Below are 16960 nucleotides of genomic sequence, written 5' to 3'. Positions count from 1 at the left end.
TAAGCGACCATTTGATTTCCAAGACATTGCCTCAGAAGACAATGGAAGCATCATTGGTCTGGGCTGGACACCAGATGGCCCTTAACTTGGGTCAAACAATTGCCAAGAAATGTGCATTGCCTTCACCAAACATTAATCATTTTTGCACTTGAGTGAAGTCTTTAGATGTGTTTTATTTTATTCTTCACCTCTAGTGGTTGTTCTCATGTGCAGTCTTTCTTATAAAACTAAACATGCCTGAAGTTTTTGTTCCTATAAACAAGGATTTGACCTTTAGTTACTTAACATTTTTTTCCCGGAATAATTATCAGCTTGTGTTTCCGGTATGAACTCAGTGCATAAGAATCGTAGCTAATTGCATTCTGCTCCTTGAAGCCAATCCTCTCTGGTTTTCCCTCTTCATCGGATGCATCTGCACAAGATCAAACTGGTGAACCCTTTTCAACATGCATAAATAAGAATTTAATAAGAAGTTTTATTGGAAATGTTGGTGGAGCACAGAGACGAATGGAAACTCAAAGATAAGGAACCATAGAGGTGAGGGTGTGCAGCTGTTGGCATTGCAGAGGAATAGAACCAATAAGGAAGTAACTATTTTTCTAGGCTTGACATGAATTATGGTCTGAGAAGGGGTGTATATTTATGTAAGGCTGAAGATGGGAGTTTAAACGGCTGAATATTGCTGGAAGAGCTCTGTCTGCATTCAGCACAACACAAAAGATGGAAATGAAGTAACTTCCTTGTAAAATAGCTCCCGACAGAATAATTCCAGTTCAGAGAGGCTGCCTTGGGCACAGGCAAGAGCTGGCTGGAAAAATAGGAAATGATAGAGTCAACTTGTCAGGCTGTTAAGTTAGAAACAAAACGGTCGAGTGTCCTTGGGAAGGTAGACTGTATATCTTTCAGAAATGATAAACAGTTTATTTGGACCCACATAAATAATCAGTCAGACAAATTCACAAAATACTGGGTGAAAATGTAACTTTCCAATTAAATGTCCAACTTTCATCCGTTTTGGGAGGGTTTTTAACAATTAGTCAGTGCATAAAGTGATCATTTAGAAACTAATGATTCATTCTTTTAAAATTTATCTTCATATTTTACATTTCAGATATTGTATTTTTTTTAAAAAACCTTTCAATTGCTATAACTATGTGGTGCATATATTATTTGATTGGACATATTTGCATTTTGCTGTATTTAATAATCCTTGTATCACCAGAGGAGTATCCTCTGTGAATTAAGAGTAGTTTATGTGTGCCTGCCCAAACTAAAATAATAAGAATAGTTTTTTTGTCATTTAAAAATATTGGCCTGGGCAGGTAAAAGGTATGGCATACATAGAGAGGTAACATAAGTAAGATATCACTAAAATACAGCTGTAGTATTATTTTAAATTTGCAAGGAGAATCCCGGGGTCTATACTAAACAATTGTAGTGACACTTAACCTGTTTTCTACAACCTGCAAGGAAATCTGTCTAAGAAAAAAACCTGTGTTTATCTAATTGCATTCACGTCTTTGGGATGTCCCGAAGAATTTCATAGCCAAAGAATAACTATTTGCAGTGTAGTCACAACAAAGAAAAGTCCCACAAATATCAATGAGGTAAATGCCTAGATCATCTGTTTTAGTGATGCTGGTTGAAAGCTAAATGTTGGCCGGGACACGAGGGAGAATTCCCCTACTCTTCTTCGAATAGCACCATGGGATCTTTTACATCTATCTGAGAGATTGGATAAGGTCTCAGTTTAATGTCTCATCCAAAAAGCAGCGGGGTAGAAACTGGTATGTGTTGTACCTGTTTTGCAGGCATAAAGTGGACACAAAACGCACCAATTTAGCAGTGGGCTGGCCTGCGTCCAATCTGCACAGAGGTTGGTTGGTTCCATTGCCAAATATGTGGAGCCTATTTTTACACCTAAAGCATGTATGTGGCTCCTTGAATATGTAAATTAGGAGGCTAATGTCTGTTAATGTACTACTTTCGCAAATTAGTTCCCTCACAAGTGAAGCAGGCATTGGGCCTACTTCACAGATTATTCAGTGACTCTGATGGCTGACATTTTTTTTCAAACACACCTTCGTGTGCAAAAAAGAGGAGCAGGAGTTCCATTCCTATTCCACAAGAATTGTGGATTTGGAACAGGGAGTCTCACACTGCTTCCTAGAGTCATATAGAGTCTTTACGGCACAGAAGGAGGTCATTTGGCCCATCCAGCTTCAGTTTGAGTCAGGGGTAGTGGTGGACGCCAGATTGGGTCCAATAACCTTGTCCTGATGTGTAATAAAAACTGTTTGTAGTGTCAATGCACCCTTATTCACTGGTGAATGTACTGCTTCATTGTTGTACTCGCAGAATTAACTTCTGAATTAAAAAATGCTGACATAACTGAACATTTACTAAAGGCATAGACTGAGCTAGAAAAATGTAACGTACTCTTTTAGTTACTAAGCTACAGCAAGTATTGTCACACATAAGTGCACGTGCATACCATCCTCTTTAAGTAGTTACCCTCTACATCTCACAGAGATACAATGGGGCCTAAGTCAATTGCAGCTGATAAGGGGCACAAAATGGTTGGCAGGCTAGATTCGCATGCCCAGAAGAGAGAGGCCTGAGGACCTTGCTAAATTTGTGCTTGGGCCTTATTGGAATGTCAGCAGTGGGCACCAATTATGTGTCCTGATGCAGCTGGCCAGCCTGTAGGTAAAGGAAGGTATTGTGGAAGGAGCTGGAATAGCATGCAGGGGGAAGGGGGGGGGGGGGGGCGCTGCGGGGAGAATGCAGTATTAATGTGGAGGCAGGGGAAGCAGTCTCCTTATTTGGTTCCACTGAGATAATAAAAAGGAAACTTTCTTTGTTGGCTACCAGCAGTCCCTTTAAGGTGCAAGCTGCAACTCGTCTTAACAAATTTCCTGAAATATTGAAATGAGATGTCACCAAAGACACCCACTCTCACTATATATTGGTTTGAGCCTGAGTATTGTACAAGGCTAGTCTTCGCATTTAGCAAGAGGTTAATAACATTGGGTGTCGAGGCAGTTTATATTGAAAATATGCTGCCTTACCTTGTATGGGGCATGAACAGCAGCAAAGACTCTGGGTTGAATGACCCTGTTTCTGTGCTGTAAAATTCTATGTAATTCCATGTAACCTGTGGCAACACTGCATTTTAAAATAAAAACATTTCCGATTGTAAAATTTGTAAATTGATCAGCTCAAAAAATTTAAAGAATGTAATAATTTTAATAATTGTGTTTTTATTAGATTAGAGAAAATATTTGTTTTAGACAAACTAAAACAGAGAAATGTGCATGAATAGTAATAAAAAATGTTATAGTTAACTTGAACAATGTTCCCTCTTTTCTTCAGTAATGGTAGTGTTTATGTTGTGACCTGCATTGAATGCAAGCTGTTGAAATCCTATAGGCATCAGGCGAGCTTTACTCTCTGAAGGCTCAGCATTTTGTAATGGTGTAGTCCTAGTTTATCTCTGTGCATGTTCAGGGCTAACTAACCCTTCAGGTCGCTAATAAAATCAGCATGCAGCTTCTTGAATGGAAAAGCTCATTATTTTTCTCCACCCCCCCCTTTGCAATTAAAAAGTTCATAATGTTAATTAATGAAGGTAGTAATAATAAAATAAAGTTTGCTTATTAAATGACTCGTGTTTACTTTTTCTGTCACTTCCAAGGAACGAGTGAGCACACAGCTTTCATGTTTACACCAAAACAGAATTTTCATTTTTTTTCCCTCTTTCCTCTCGTTTATGAGCATTTTATATCCAGCGGCTGCAGCTGATAGAAACACTGACCTTTAAGCTTGTTGATTAATAGCATGATCTGTTTTTCCTTTTTCACTGTTTAAAATTACCATCTATTATAAATGTGAGATGACTGTGTGGCATTAGCCCTTTTAGTAGTCAGGAAATTATAAAATATACACTTGCACAGTAAGCAATTTTAACAATCTGCATGGTCATTCATCTTTTTAATGAGCCTTGTTTACAGCTCTCTACCATGTTCATCGTCACTCTTCCTATTTACATCTTAGGCCCTTTAATTAAGAGAGAACAGTAAAAATACGAATTTTTAAAAATAAATTCTGATTAATTCAGATGGCAGAAGGTTATGGGGTAGGGGGGTTATTATAACCTATAACGTCTGCAAGTGAAAGCTTTATTCCTTTGTTCTTTATTAGATACAGTAAATTAGCAACGCTGAATAGCTGTGACAAAAGACTCCTTCATATTATGCCTTACCACCTACCGCAAGGGCAAGACCTGAAAGTTAGGTCCCCATTAGGCAAAATAAGGACAAATAAATCTTAGCTCTACCTCTAACAAGAACTGCACTCCTTGCCACCAAAAATTAAAGAGGTTGGCTACTGCTTATTTTTTACACTAATATACTTTTCACAGTATTTCACAGTGCACTTCATTTTTAAAGCAGGTGAAATAAAGAATTGTTAACTTTTCTGTATTAGGAGGAGAGTTCACTATTGAAAATATAAAGTATAATTCATTTACTGTAAAACTGTACAACAATAAATCTGGGGAAGGCTTGTATTATTGTGAAATACTTTTGCGCCAAATCACTGCCTTTTATTAAAATGAATATTTTCAGACATATTTAAGATCACTTATTATTTTTTAAAAATAAGGGAAGCACTGATCATAAAGTGAAGACCCAGGTATACAATGTGATGCTAACTGTTGTTACACATATTTACAAGCATCTTAAACAATTAAGATAGAATCCTCTTGAAGTAGTGTTTGGCCATTTTGAAGTTCAGAAATTATTTAAGGAAAATGAAATATTCCCAAATTCAAACAAGTGTTTGTATTTGTTAAATTTACCAAAGTTTGGAAACTCTTAGATTCTTACTTTGAGATTACAAATATAAAGTCGCTTCCTTAAAGATAAAGCTGTAGGAGACACAGCAGCCTTCAAAAGAAGAGTGAATGCTTTTTAAAAATTCTTTCATGGGATGTGGGCATTACAGGCGAGGCCAGCATTTATTGCCCATCCCTAATTGCCCTTGAACTGAGTGACTTGTTAGGCCATTTCAAGGGCATGTAAGAGTCAACCACATTGCTGTGGATCTGGAGTCACATGTAGGCCAGACCAGGTAAGGACAGCAGATTTCCTTCCCTACAGGACATTAGCGAAGCATATGGGTTTTTACAACAATCGACAATGGTTTCATGGCCATCATTAAACTAGCGTTAAATTCCAGATTTATTAATTGAATTCAAATTCCACCTTCTGCTGTGGTGGGATTCGAACCCATGTCCCCAGAGCAATACCTGGGGCCCTAGGTTACTAATCCAGTGACCCTGCCAGGGTCAAGGTCCGTGGCGGGCCTCATCCGGGGAATTTTCATGCCCCCCCTGCCACGGATCCTGGCGTCGAGGGCTCTGTAATCTCTGGGAATTAAGCTATGTATGAGCCTGAGGCACAGAGAGAGAGCAAGGTTTGTGTGGTGAAGAGTTGCTGGAGCGATTGAAAGATAAATTTTGTGATTTTGTTTCCAGAATTGTTGATCTTTTAATGTGTTTATTATGTCCTAAATTTAACTTTTACTGGTGCATGAGGGACAATGTCATGATCCCACAATTCAAGCAGGGAAGCCAAGCTCATGGGGACCCTGGGTCAGAGAAAAAGACGTGCAACATTATACCTATGATTTTCTAACCTATTCTTCTCATGAGCATGGCTCCCCATTGTCAGCATGGGATTATGGATTGACACCTTTAGATAAATAATAAAGAACCAACATGATGCTTAATTGTATTTTATAGGGTTTTTTTGTGAATGTAATTTTTTTTGCTAAATACTTATGCTGGTGAGGGTTTTTGATTAGTTGCTAGTGAATTTGAGCCAATCTGTAAGCCTCATGTTCTGTGTAGATGTCAGAATTGCCCCGGATGCAAAACTTTTAATTAAAGAGTTGGACATTTAATTTATTTTTCCATATAAATGAAATAATATCTAATGCAACTGTAAGATGTTGGCATACATGGAATACCTTATCTGTTGATAGTAACAAAAATGTACTCACCTTACTCATGAATGCAGCTGAAAACCATGTTAATTCTATTCCAAGGCTGAGAGAATGGACATATAGATAGAAAAATAAAATGAAGAGAGTTATAAATCATGGAAAACTGCAGACTGATATCACAGGGATTTTACAGAGACAGAGTGAAATATATCCCAAGGATTGGAAAAGGCATGCACAGAGGACTGAACTACCAGAAGCTGTATTTCCATCAGCATTACTGGGAAGTTTACGCTATTTGTTATGGTTGCTTTGACTCACTTGCTTTATTTAAAGGTTATTTGTATATGTACATAAAACCTGAATCATTTGGAATCCCTGCCATTTCACATTTATGATGACCTTGCTGCATGTAACACAACAGGCAGCTCTCCTATACAGCAGAGGGTGGGAGGCGGTGTGGGGGGGGGGGGGGGGTGGGGGTGGGGTGGGGGGGGTTGTGGGGGACAGAGGCAGTTGGTACTGGAACTAAAAACTATTTTTGGAGATGGAAACTGAAATATTTTGGGACAATCTCAAGTTTGACGACAATCTATACAAGTAAACCTAAAGGAGACTGAAATAACATCACAAATTCAGAATTGGTTTGATAGTTCTCCAAATGTGAGGTGGAAAGTTTGAAAGCCAGAATTTGTTTAAGACAAAAGGATAAAAATTGAAAGCTTTCGTTGAGAATAAGAAAATGCATGTGCCAAGTTAGCTGCTCTCAGCCATGCTGACAATAGAGGTACAACATTTGTTACCAGAACCTCTGGGTTACAGAAGAGGAAATCAACCAATGTATTTGTTGCATATCACTATTCAGTGACCTTAGGTGGAAGTGAATGTGTGCCAATACGGATTGGACCAGGCTCAGCTGTGATGTTTCTCCAGTTGAATAGCCTATCACTGTCTGTGCTCATATATGGATAATGCCCAGTTGGTTAACAGGACCATCTGGTACCATAACTGGGAGGGGATCAATGCCTTCAAGAGAGGATGGATGGGGAGAAAATTTTGAAGGAAGAATGTAAAATATGCACATTGTTCAAGTGGGACTCATTCTGGGATGTTGCTGCCATCTCTGGTGCTTAAGGTTGTGATGGAAACAAAGGCACTAATAACATGATGTTAGCTTGCCATCCAGACATACTGATGTTTGCTGGGCTCCTAATGCTGCAGGAAGGCAGCTACTTATATTGTCACAATCTAATCCTCAAAGTCTACTCACCGCCCCCCACCCCCCACCTGAATTTTCATCGGGGTCAGGGCATCCTTTTTTTTTTCTAGTTCTAGCCTTCTAATTTGGTATTCTCTTTCTCTCTCTTTCTCCTGCACTTTCTCTCTCCTGCCACTCTGCTTGCTCCCTTTGAAATAGCCTTTCGTTTTCCTTTACCCTCACCTGAAATTCTAGCTCTAACTTCTTCCTGTCCAACTGAATCTGTGCTATTGTTACCTTGTCTTCAATTTCAGGCCACCTAGCTTTTGGTCTAATGTCTAACTTCAAGTACTCCACCGCACTTGACAACTCATCAGTGGACAATGCCTTTAAAGACTCATAACTTATTCCAGACTGCTGCACAAATGCACTTGTATCAAAAGCAGCCATTCGGGTAGTGTAAGCTTTACTCTAATGTGCAAGAACCCTGGCATTTTTCTTTCCCCTTTTTCAATAATTGTTACCCCGCATACAATTGCAATTCATCGGCTTTGGGTTATCCCAATTATATGTTATGACTGAGGCTGGAGGAGTGCACTGTCTTTCTCTAGTTCCACTTCTCCATAAAGATGGGGCTAAAGTGTGGCGAGTCGAAGAGACTTAGTAGTTGGCAGGAAAAAAGACAGAGGCGCAAGGGGAGAGCCAACTGTGTAACAGCCCCGACAAACAAATTTCCCTGCAGCACCTGTGGAAGAGCCTGTCACTCTAGAATTGGCCTTTGTAGCCACTCCAGGCGCTGCTTCACAAACCACTGACCACCTCCAGGCGCTTATCCATTGTCTCTCGAGATAAGGAGGCCAAAGAAGGAGAAGAAGACTTCTCCATGGGTCACAACATATATTTAATGATTTACCCAGTTACTGATACGGTCAATTATATACTTTATCGATTTTAGTTTCAGAATAAAATCCACTAACCAGGTTTCTTTGATAAACAACAACATTATTAATTTATTATGAAACAAGACTTATTCAATACTGATGCAAAGCTTATTAACACACAGGTTGAAATATGAAAGTTCCATTCTAAATTAACCCAACACGCAAGCACACACACATGATTTTAAAAAAAGTTTTCTCTGCAGAGATCGCTTTAAAAAAAAGGACAAAAAAATACTTTGGCAAAATACTTGTTAATTCTTGAAGAAGAAAGGAAAGGCAATGGGATGTCCGAGCTGGTCCTTTATTCTGGCATCCAAATATGCATAGATGGCTGTCACTGGGATCTTTTTGGAGCAGCTCTTTTCAGGTGACATCGAGGATTAGTCTGGCAGGCTTTCCAGGAGAATCACTGCATCAGGGGTTTCAGCTATCACACTGGATTCTCAGGGCTTCTCAAAGAGGTGGGAAATGGATGAGCTGATGGCTTCTGTCTCAGCAGGCTTACTCCCAACTGAACCAAAACAATATCCAAAAATAAAAGCAACTCTTGACCACCATAAATCTTGACATGTCACCTTTCTGTAAACAACTCCCCTAGTCACCAAGACTCTTGCTGTTTATTTAGCTTAAGATATGTGACCTCTTGTTTTAAACAAAGTCCCGAAGTCCTTTCAGTGACTCTTCTTTTGGAAAAAAAAACAAAGTTCAGCATCTAAAGAATCTCTTCAGTCTTTCAAATTAATCAATTTCCACAATTTTTAAGCACGAGTCCTCGAAAAATATTTTTTAAATGGAAGCACGTTCATAACAGAAGGAAGAGAGATGTAGAAAGGATTGTTAATGCACAGGTCATATGAGGAAGTGAAAAGAAGTCACCCTGTACAATACCAGCAACACAGTTAGTAATGGGCCTTCCTTCCCATCCTCTTCAGGTTGCTATTGCTCCTCTAACTAAAGCTGTTACTCATCTTGGCTGCTTTCCTCTTTGTAATGCAATCCTTGAGACCCAATATTTTTGATCCAGGCACCTGAAGCATGTTTCCAATGTGCCGAAGACGTGTCCTGTTGTGAGTCATTTAACTATGTGGACTTCATAGTACAGATGCTCAGCTCATGTCCTGGGATGTTGTAAAGGTGTCATCAGTCACCATTGCAGAAAATAGACTTGATCTCCATGACTCACCGCAAGACTTTTCTTTCAGGCTAGAAGAGTGCTAGGACATGAATTGCCTCAAAAGGAATGAATCGTGGCAGCTGCCGGGATTGTAAGTATTTGCTTGCAGGATATGGTGCCACTAATTGCAAACAAGCTGTATATTGACAGAGTGGAATCTTTTCCTGTTTGTGTAGGTGGCAGCATTGAGCAGGACAGCACATGTAACCACCTGGTTGTAATGCATGACTCCTTAGAACTGCAATAATCCTGCCACTCGTCGTAAATGGGGAGTCCTGCCATAGGTTATCCATGTGGATGTGGATGAAATTTCTAGCTCTTGCAAAGAATAGATCCATGGCTTGCTATCCGTGGGTAGCTGATCGGTTAATCCCCAAAGGCAGCCTAGTATACCCCATAGTTTGGAAGCTAAAGGAGGCTGTGTTGTTAGCAGCCACAGCTGTGTGAAGCCAGTGCTGGAGATGGTTTGTAGGGGAGGTTGCAGCATGTGATTTAGCTTTATTAGCGAAGCCTTTGTAAGTGTGTCCTTTGTGCAACTGGAGGGAGGAGCCCCATTGTAAGTATATTCCCTGGGGCTGCAGGGACTGGGGATGGATGCTGTTTGCCCCTGACCAGCCTGGCATCAATCTGTTGAGCCTTCTGTTCTTTCAAGATATAAAGATATAGGAAAATTAGCAATGGGCAGCTGATTGTGCCCTGTCGAAATTGGGGGATGGGGGTAAATGGCACAAAGGCAATGGATAAGTTGCTGGCAACTGTGAAGAATGGATATGAAACGCGAAAAGCAAGTCAGAAACATGGTGATGAAAATCCTATCAATTTAGTTGCTGGAGTCTTTAAATTCACTCCCACATAATGACCTGGGGCCCATTTTAAAGTGGCAAGATGCATAATGTGCCATATGATGGCACCATGTCATTTTGATGTATTTACATTTGGCTGCCAACACATGGGCATTTCCCCACTGATGCCCAAGGCATTGGAAAATGGGGTGGGCTTGTTTATGTTTAGAGATACAGCACTGAAACAGGCCCTTCGGCCCACCGAGTCTGTGCCGACCATCAACCACCCATTTATACTAATCCTACACTAATCCCATATTCCTACCACATCCCCACCTGTCCCTATATTTCCCTACCACCTACCTATACTAGGAGCAATTTATAATGGTCAATTTACCTACCATCCTGCAAGTCTTTTGGCTTGTGGGAGGAAACCGGAGCACCCGGAGGAAACCCACGCAGACACAGGGAGAACTTGCAAACTCCACACAGGCAGTACCCAGAATTGAACCCGGGTCGCTGGAACTGTGAGGCTGCAGTGCTAACCACTGCGCCACTGTGTCATGAAGGCGGGCAGAATTCCAGTGGAACAGAGATCCAGCTTATTTCCTGCAGCTAACCATATGTAACAAAAGACGGCCGGAAGCAGAAAACCTGGAACAGTTCTGTTTTTCCAGGTCGGAGCAAGGAATCGGCAAAGTCTTGTTATGCTTTTACAAACCTTCCGCATGTAAATATCTGCATGCCACACAATGATCCACCTCAAACTCTGTGAGAACATTTTTCCAGTATTTTTAGATCCTAATGTGCCGCACAACTGAAGGACTGGAATGGACTTCTGTGTTCCAATATGAACGCTGTTCTCTCAAAAATAATAGACACGAAGGCAACAATTTGAAGGAAAAGTGTGGCTGTTTAAATTACCTGCTAATATTTTGCCCATTTTCTCAAAACCGTTTTGAGAAAACTCTATCCAAATTCAGATGGGATTGTCTGTTGTTATTGCCTATTGGGGTAGATCAAGTGGGCTGCTGACTCGCTGTCAACTGTTTTACACTATCGCACACATCTCCCCCATTCAATGCTAGTGGCTGCAGGCCAGCATTTAAACTCAGATTACTATTCACATATTCAGGCTGTGACCAATCTGAAGAGACAAAAGTTCAGATCAAGTTGACTGAACTTGTCCAGCGAGTCACAGTTCCATGAGTCTGGTTTTCTGCCTCACCTCATTACGCAGCTCTTACAAAACAAAACATGTCGACACGCTGAACCTGGTCATCAAATAAGGAACCTGCCTTTAGAGCCACGCATAATTAAATAGATCTTCGAGAAGTGAAGAAGTTGTATCGAAGAATAAAGAAGCAGAATAGCTTCACTTCATATAAATGGTGCATTTATGTGGTCAAAGTCCATAGAAAATGCAGAAACATCATGCAGGAGCAAGTTCTGCAAACCTATGTTTCAACATTAAAAAAATGGCAGAATATGAGCAGATGGAATTCATGGTAAGTTCTAATGCAGTAAATGTTTGGGCCCAAGGATTAATAACAGGCAGCTGTTGAAATGAACAAGGATAGGTCTGAAGTATAGGAGGTTCAGAAATGTAACATAAGGAATGTCATGTAAAGCGTTACTTTTTAAAAATTCGTTTCATAGGATGTGGGCGTTGCTGGCCAGGCCAGCATTTATTGCCATCCCTAATTGCCCTTGAGAAGGTGGTGGTGAGCTGCCTTCTTGAACTGCTGCAGTCCATGTGGGGTAGGTACACCCACAGTGCTATCAAGAAGAGAGTTCCAGGATTTTGACCCAGTGACAGTGAAGGAACGGCGATATAGTTCCAAGTCAGGATGGTGTGTGGCTTGGAGGGAAACTTGCAGGTGGTGGTGTTCCCATGCATCTGCTGCCCTTATCCTTCTAGGTGGTAGAGGTCGCGGATTTGGAAGGTGCTGCCTGAGTTGCCTTGGTGCGGGGTCCAGTGCATCTTGTAGATGGTACACACTGCTGCCACTGTGCATCGGTGGTGGAGGGAGTAAATGTTTGTGGACGGAATGCCAATCAAGCGGGTTGCTTTATGCTGGATGGTATCAAGCTTCTTGATTGTTGTTGGAGCTGCACCCATCCAGGCAAGTGGAGAGTATTCCATCACACTCCCGACTTGTGCCTTGTAGATGGTGGACAGGTTTTGGGGAGTCAGGAGGTGAGTTACTTGCTGCAGGATTCTCAGCCTCTGACCTGCTTTTGTAGCCACGATATTTATATGGCCACTCCAGTTCCATTTCTGGTTAATGGTAATCCCAGGATGTTGATGGTAGGGAATTCAGCGATTGTCATGCCATTGAATGTCAAGGGGAGATGGTTAGATTCTCTCTTGCTGGAGATGGTCATTGCCTGGCACTTGTGTGGTGCGAATGTTACTTGCCACTTATCAGCCCAAGCCTGGATATTGTCCAGGTCTTGCGACATTTCTACACAGACTTTTTCAGTATTTGAGGAATCGCGAATGGTGCAATCATCCCCACTTCTGACCTTATGATTGAAGGAAGGTCATTGATGAAGTAGTTGAAGATGGTTGGGCCTAGGACACTACCCTGAGGAACTCCTGCAGTGATGTCCTTGAGCTTAGATGATTGACCTCCAACAATCACAACCATCTTCCTTTGTGCTAGATATGACTCCAACCAGCAGAGAGTTTTCCCCCTGATCCCATTGACTTCAGTTTTACTCGGGCTCCTTGATGCCATACTCAGTCAAATACTGTCTTGATGTCAAGGGCAGTCACTCTCACCTCACCTCTTGAGTTCAGCTCTTTTGTCCATGTTTGAACCAAGGCTGTAATGAGGTCAAGTGCTGAGTGTCCCTGTCGGAACCCAAACTGGGTATCACTGAGCAGGTTATTGCTGAGCAAGTGCTGCTTGATGGTACTGTTGATGACACCTTCCATCACTTTACTGATGATTGAGAGTAGGCTGATGGGGCGGTAATTGGCCGGGTTGGATTTGTCCTGCTTTTTGTGCACAGGACATACCTGGGCAATTTTCCACATTGCCGGGTTGATGCCAGTGTTGTAGCTGTACTGGAACAGCTTGGCCAGGGGTGCAGCAAGTTCTGGAGCACAGGTCTTCAGTACTAATGCTGGAATGTTGTCAGGGCCTATAGCCTTTGCAGTATCCAGTGCCTTCAGCCATTTCTTGATATTGCGTGGAATGAATTGGATTGGCTGAAGACTGGCATCTGTGATGCTGGGGACTTCAGCAGGAGGCCAAGATGGATCATCAACTCGGCACTTCTGGCTGAAGATTGTTGCAAATGCTTCAGCCTTATCTTTTGCACTGATGTGCTGGGCTCCCCCATCATCGAGGATGGGGATATATTTGGAGCCACCTCCTCCTATGGGCACATGATGGACATGTAATCCAGATTTGTAGCGCCACTAGAATTGATGCTATGAAAGCCAAATGCCCTCTTGGGGGTGCGCGCTATTGTGCTAGCTGCTTCCAGAATGGCCCACACAGTGTACCATGTTGAGAAGGGATTTCACATGGGTGTCCCCTGCAAGTGCTGGAAATAGCTAAAGTGTTATCATGATGTCACTCAGCCCTACTGCCTGATGTGATGCTCAGCTTCCTAATTTGGACCATGCCGGTCCATTGGACGAATTTGCTTGTCACTCACCAAAGAACAAGCATTCAGCTGCAAGATGGGCCCAGTGCTGCAGTTATTTAAAGGACCAGGCACCCAACTTGCCGGTAAGGTAATTTAGAATAACCTCTGCTGTGGCAAAGTCTCTGGAAGTACTCTGGAGTCCTTTTGGACGTGCTGTGGGGAGTTCCTGGATTTGGCGGGGTGCATTGCAGCATCCTCACATAGAGGGCAGAGAATTTGATGAGCTGTCCACACAAAGCCTGCAACCTGCATGGGGGCTGCAGTTGCAGTGACTCTGGGTCTGCGGCAACACAAGAATATGGAGCAGAGGCTACGGAGTGGGGAGGTTCTGCATGATGTCCTCTGTCAACTTGGAGCTGGACATGTCCATGTTCCTTTACAGGGGCAGGAGCCTGTCTGGTAAGCTAGCCAATACACCCAGCATCTTGTTTTGCCCATCAGTGCTCTCCATATGCCACCCCATCGAGGTCCTCATCTGAGCTCTCCACAGCAGAACATGTCTGCAACCTCATCCTCCGGCGAGCTGGCCAACAAGCCATCCTTTTTCCCTGGCCTGGCTGCAGCCCACTCATGCCTACAGACTCACCATGTGCCGATCCTAACCCTAGATGAGTCTCCAAGGAATGTGCAGAGCTAGTATCTCTGCCAGCTGCAAGGGTCAGATCAAGTGATGGGGCCTCTTCATCGGTGTTGTGCTGTTGTTCTTTCTTCTCCTCCTGGATCTGCTGTGGCTGGGCAGGCAGCAGCTCTTGGGTGTCTGAAATCAGAAAATCAGGAAGAGGAGGGTTTGTAGGAGGGAAGGAGGCTGGGGTGGGAAGCAGGAGGTCCATGGTCACACCATCTGTATTTTGTTCATCATGCCAGATAGCAGGAGGAGGGTAGGCTGGAAGTTGAGAAGGGGCATAAGCACTGTTCTCTCTAAGCTGCGTAGGTGCACGGCTGTGCAGCAATTGGGCATGTGCCACATCGAGGGCAAACAGACTGCACACAAGCAGCGTTCCCTTTATGATGCACACATTCACGGCCAAGGGGAATCGTAAAGCAATGGCGCAGTGCAACAAGTGGGCCACGTACAGTGAAGGAAAATTAGAGGGAACATTGGGAATAAGGCAGGAATATGCCAGATGCCACAGGCTCTGTCGCAGCTTGCCCCATGATGCTGAGAAACGTCTCCTCCATATGGCACAGGAGATGCAGGCATCCTTGTCCCCGGCTGGTTCTGCAGTGCTCCCTTCTGTTGTATGCCACATTGTTCTGCAAGAGAGAGGGAAGAACATTAGCAATTGTGTAGCAGTGTGTTTGGGTAATCTTCCTGCCCTTGCTGAATAGCCGAAGGTATGTGGAGACATGGAGAGGTGGGGAGAAGCTGGCAGCAGTGGTAGGTGCGAGTGTGAGGTGCAGTATCTGGATGTTAGGTGTGAGTCCTGAGTGCAGGGAGTGTTGCTGGATGAGTGATGGGGCTGTGGTGCATTGAGCAGTGTGAGAGGTTGGTGGATTTGGTGGTTAGGAGATGCCATGTGAAGATGCGTTCACTGGCCTTGAACACTCCCATGAGATCATAAGGCTTCTTGGCCTGCATTTTATTATGGTGTCAGGGGTCCAGGCAGTGGGCCAGAAGCCAAGGGGGATCCCTGCCTGGACCCTCTGTCAGACCCCGGAAGCATTTGACGGTGGGCAGGCCGGCAGCTTTGCAGTACCAGCAGTACCACTGGGAGAAGTGGCCACTGCCGGTACTGCAGGAGGCCCTGGGGTCGGTGCTACTGGGGCCATTCAGGCCTCCGGTCCCCCTGACAGGGTGATTCGGCAGATTGGTGAGAGTCGGGTGGGGGGGAAGGGTTCTTCCTGGGGGGTAGTGATCACTGTCAGGAGGGCCCTGGATTTCCCACAAACGAGTGTCCTCCCGATCCAGCTAGGAGGCTGTCAGGCTTTACCTGGTGGAGTCTCCTCACGGTGGCAGGCCCCTCCGACTTCTACAAAATTGAGGTGGAGATGGGAAAAGGCCCTTAGGTGACCACTAATTGGTCACATAAGGGCCTCAATTAGCTTTTGGTGGGAAGTCCGTCCTCAGCCTTCCGTGGCCTGGACAAAATTGCAGAGGGCCCAGACAACATCAGGAACGGCACCCCCTGCCATTTTATTTGTTCCCCCCCACCACCCCCCGACCTGTATGCACGCTTCCAAGGGCAGAATAAAACTCTGCCCCTTGTGGCATTGCTACCCCACCCCCCCCAACCCCCAGCCACATCCTCCCAGTCCCTTCTGAGGGTAGTCCTTGAGGACTTTCCTGGCACCCTGTGGAACCTGGGCATCTCTCCTCCCCTTCACCGCCACTACTAAGGGCTCCAGCTATATCTGTGACCTCAAAGAGATCTGTCTGCCCTGTTGCTCCATTTTCCTTCTTTATAATTGCAGCTATGGAACTCAGCAGCAGCCTCCTGTAATTCAGTGCCACTTCCCTTTAAGAAGGACAGACTACCTTTAAGAACAGAATGCTGGCTGCACCACGTGCTCTCTGCGAATGGTTCTGGGCTCCCTGCTGAGCACTCAGGCAGCCAGCAGCGTGGGAGATGCTCCACCCTATGCTACAATCATGTCAATGAGAATGCAACACCAAATTTGTGCACAGCCTACCTTCACCTCAACAGGCGCGGGCAGGTCACGAATCACAACCCCCATGCCCCCCAACAAAGCGCAGACCAATTTCCAATTTTCAAACTCATTTTCATTTCAGAGGATTGGACGCTGAAGCAATTGAACAAAAAAACAACCTTCCTAGCCAGCAGAGACAATATCCACCTGAAATGCAAAATTTAGAAAAGTGAACCAAATGATGAATGGTAATTTATAGAAAAATATGGATTATCTAAGTAGGGAAAGGAAATGGTATTATTAATTGTGTGAAGATAATTAAAGTACATTAAAGTTGGCTGAGCAAGAGGAATTGAGAGGATACCATCTTAAATGGACATAGATTTGATGTCAATCAAGAGGACGTGTCTTTCAAAGAAAATGTTCCCACATTAACAAAAGTGATGAAATATGGTGCCGTACTGGCCTCTGTCTTGTGAGAGAGATCCATGATTTACTGAAACACAAATCACAGAGTGGTATAACATGTGTCTTCTCAGTCACATTGTCTGTTGGTAGCACTGACGTGAGATGAAGCAATCCCAGAGGGAAGCAGGGGAAACAG

The 16960-nt window shown here is 43.4% G+C and overlaps 1 long non-coding RNA gene across 3 annotated transcripts in view; it reads left to right on the top strand.

The window, feature by feature from the left end:
• The first annotated feature begins 374 nt into the window (after window positions 1-374).
• The window catches only part of LOC137352411 (uncharacterized), a 246834-nt gene continuing 230248 nt past the window's right edge, over window positions 375-16960 (top strand). For 2 of the 3 annotated variants that reach the window (XR_010969705.1, XR_010969706.1), the window contains exons 1-2: window positions 375-537; window positions 9348-9410. This is a non-coding gene — a long non-coding RNA (uncharacterized lncRNA). The remainder of the gene's footprint in view (window positions 538-9347; window positions 9411-16960) is intronic. The other variant, XR_010969707.1, reaches the window with a different exon arrangement.

This window comes from Heterodontus francisci, chromosome 38 (assembly GCF_036365525.1).
Source record: "Heterodontus francisci isolate sHetFra1 chromosome 38, sHetFra1.hap1, whole genome shotgun sequence".
NCBI lineage: Eukaryota > Metazoa > Chordata > Chondrichthyes > Heterodontiformes > Heterodontidae > Heterodontus > Heterodontus francisci.
The sequence above is the reverse complement of the archived record's forward strand: the minus strand, read 5'-3'. Positions and strand labels throughout refer to the sequence as shown.